Raw genomic sequence first — 3,573 nt, 5'->3', positions numbered from 1 at the left:
AAAGAAAGAAAGAAAGAAAGAAAGAAAGAAAGAAAGAAAGAAAGCGAGAGACAGTGGGAGAGAGAGTGAGCGAGAAGGAGGGATGAAGACATAGAGATTGAGAGAGAGAGTGAGTGGCAACGCGTGTTCGCTCTCCCGCGTTCCCATTGGCTGGCGGCTGTGGAGCTCCACACAGCGGCGCGGCTCCCTCCGCTGAGAGTTGTGTCACGTCTCCCAGGGCCCACCCTGACTGTCACTCTTTAAGAGCAGGGTAATAATAGCCGGGGCGCCACAGCAAGTGGTGGCGCAGGCCATTTTAAAGAAACATCAGGGAGACGGTGACATTTGAGTCTGCCACGGGAGAAACCCAAGTGCTGCGACCAATAAAGACACTCGCCAATATTCTCACCTGGCTCCAACAGAGAGAGGGAGAGACATAGGGAGAGAGACACAGACCCATAGAGAGAGAGGGGGAGAGGGAGCCATAGGGAGAGAGACACAGGCACATAGAGAGAGAGGGGTAGAGGGAGCCATAGGGAGAGAGACACAGGCACATAGAGAGAGAGGGTGAGAGGGAGCCATAAGGAGAGAGACACAGGCACATAGAGAGAGAGGGGGAGAGAGAAAGACAGAGAGGGAGAGCCAAAGAGAGACACAGACAGAGAGAGAGACACAGACACTCTCAGATAAAGAGACCGAGAGCATGAGAGGGAGGGAGAGAGCGAGACACATACAGATAGAGAGGGTGAGAGAGAGGGGGAGAGAGAGGGGGAGGGAGACAGAGAGAGAATGAGAGAGATAGAGAGACTTAGAGGGAGAGAGGGAGAAAGAGAGAGTGGGGCAGCAAGTGACAGCAAGAGAAAGAAAAAGAGAGAGACAGTGAAAGAGAGAGAAGCTGAGCGAGAGACTTATAGAGACAGAGGGGGAGGAAAATATGTCAGTGTTTGATGAAAATGTGTTGACCTGCTGATATTGATACCCCGCTCATAACCTCTACAGGTGTTTTATGTCGTCAGGAAGCAGCTTTAGGTGTGGCTATCTCCATGGGAAATGGCTGCAATCGCAGCCCTTATCATTTTACAGCTAGTCCCGCTGGCTTGCAGCGCTCAGTTTGAAATGTTGACAAGTGAAATTTATATTGAAAAAATTGAAGAGCAAGAAAGAGAAAGTGGCTTAACCTTATCTTGTTGCATGTCTGTCCACATACATATACCCACCTACAGAATATCTGTGTGTGTGTGGGGGGGGGGGGGGGGGGGGGATAATTTACTTTACATTCTGTCTGTCAAATCATTGATCCAAATAAATGTAATTAATCAGGAAAATAAAACATTAAATTCTTAACGCATATCACTAGGACATAGAATAAACATTTCAACTACGAAAACATTTGCTCATGTATGAGTGTCATTGTTTTTTTTACACATGGATCTGTTTTTTTGTCTTTCCATCTCTTCCTGTCTCTGTTGTGTCAGAAGGTATTGGCTGAGCAGTTGCTCTGAACATTCCCCGAATGCACTGCTGTCGCCGCCACCATCGCCCTATCCAGTGTCATAAGGAGCTCATTCAAGCTAAAGCCTAAGCTCATTATTAAATAACAATCAGGGCCCTTTTTAACAGAGCCACTGTTTGTTTGGAGCCACCATCAGCACCATCTCCACCGTCACCACCACCGCCACAACCAGCACCCCCCCCCCCCTGCAGAGAGCCGTTTGCCCAGAGTCCCCAGAAGAGGCAGGAGATAAAGAGGAGGGGGCCGGATTGGGTCGTTGTGGGAGGGATGTCACTTCCTCGACTAGTTCCTGTTTTGTGGCGCACCACCGGGCCCGGTGGAGAGCAGTTAGGTCCTTAAATGACATGTAACTGTTGACTTGTACCACTGTCAAAGTAAATCACCCACTCCTTTTTTTCTCTTTTGCGGGTACGTGTGTGTGGGTGTGTGCCCAAGACGTGGATTTATATATATTAGAGTAAGCAAAGTATTTTATATTACGTCTCGGTACATTGCACACTAAAGTTAGTAATCTTGAGGTGTGAGCTATAAAATTCGTAAAAATGGGGCATAGGGGCATTCTGTTATATATGTACCCATATACCCATATGAGTATAGCACCAAAAAAAAGGACTCAAAGTGAAGAAAACACATTATTTGCCGTCATAATTGCAGGGGCCCCTTATTCGATTTCACATTGAAGTACAAAGAGAGCTTTAACAGAGGAACCATTTTATGTCTGCCGTTCCCCACTCAAAACTCCAATAAAGCAAACACGCTAATAATGTGAAGGACATTATACTCGTATCGAGATTCCTCAAGGTACAAGGGCCTTTTTGTTGCCCGGCATTCCATTCTTATGATGCCCACCATCACCAGAGGAGGAGGGTCCCGTGCGTCGGACTTGAGAACTCCGAAAACATTTATACCGAAGGAAAAACAGCCGCTTGTTTACCCAGGAGTAGATTCGTCCCTGATAGCCTGGACGAAGGAATGAAGAAGCAAGAGGGAGAGAAGGAGAGAGAGAGAGAGAGAGAGAGAGAGAGAGAGAGAGAGAGAGAGAGAGAGAGAGAGAGAGAGAGAGAGAGAGAGAGAGAGAGGAGAGAGAGAGAGAGAGAGAGAGAGAGAGAGAGAGAGAGAGCTGAAGAAGGATTAGACGAAGAAGACGAGGCATAACTAGAAGAAGAGGAAACAGGAGAAACAAGTGGAGGAAATTTGCGGATTCCCATCTGAGATTGCTCCCCTGATGGATTCCTTTTCCTGTCAAGCTCAGACGAGAAATGAAGCCGGGGAAAATTAACTCCTGATACGGCCACGGCAAATTAGTCAGAGGAGAGGGGGGAGGAGAGGACGGCTGGTGGAGGGTGGTTGAGGGGGTGAGAGGAAGAAGGAAAAAAAAAGCTGCTACATACTTTTTAAGGATTCCAGCCTTGTCATTTTCAATTTTCTACTCTTTGGACATGCTTGTATTCAGATTCCCTTAACATCTATTCGCCATATCAATCCTAATTAGACAATCTGGGCCCACGAAGGATGGGAGCAGAGTTATTTGCATAATTTAATCATAAATACTCAGTGATACATATTTCCAAATGCATTTGTACAATTATCTTTCCATCCTTGGGGCAAAAGTATTAATATGATTAGGCAATAATTCTTTTTTTCTTTTTTAAAGGGAGCAAAATAGGAAAGCGGCAAGTGTGCACTCTTTTTTAAACTCCAGCTTTGGGCTATATGAAAAATTAATTAATTTCTGAGGAAAATCAATTTCTCTACGTGACCACATTAGACAGAGCCCAGGCGAAGGGCCTGCAATCCTTCTCCAATCAGGAAATCTCATCTGCTCCCCTTTTACTTCTGTCAGGAGCGTTTAACATCCTGGAGTGAGCGCATGCGACTTCCGACACAGCACCCTAAATGTGCTTTAATGTGAAGCGAACAAGCCCAGGTTGTACAGACACGCCACACCAGAGATGTCCTGATAGAAAAACAACCCCCAAAAAAGAAAAGACACCAGGGGAAAAAAAGAAAAGAATCTCTTCACCTGAAATCCATCGCATTGGCCTGTCACGCGATCAATCTCACGTGCGAAAAGGATCGCT

Source organism: Gadus macrocephalus, chromosome 20 (assembly GCF_031168955.1).
Source record: "Gadus macrocephalus chromosome 20, ASM3116895v1".
In the NCBI taxonomy this organism is placed as follows: domain Eukaryota; kingdom Metazoa; phylum Chordata; class Actinopteri; order Gadiformes; family Gadidae; genus Gadus; species Gadus macrocephalus.
The sequence above is the reverse complement of the archived record's forward strand: the minus strand, read 5'-3'. Positions refer to the sequence as shown.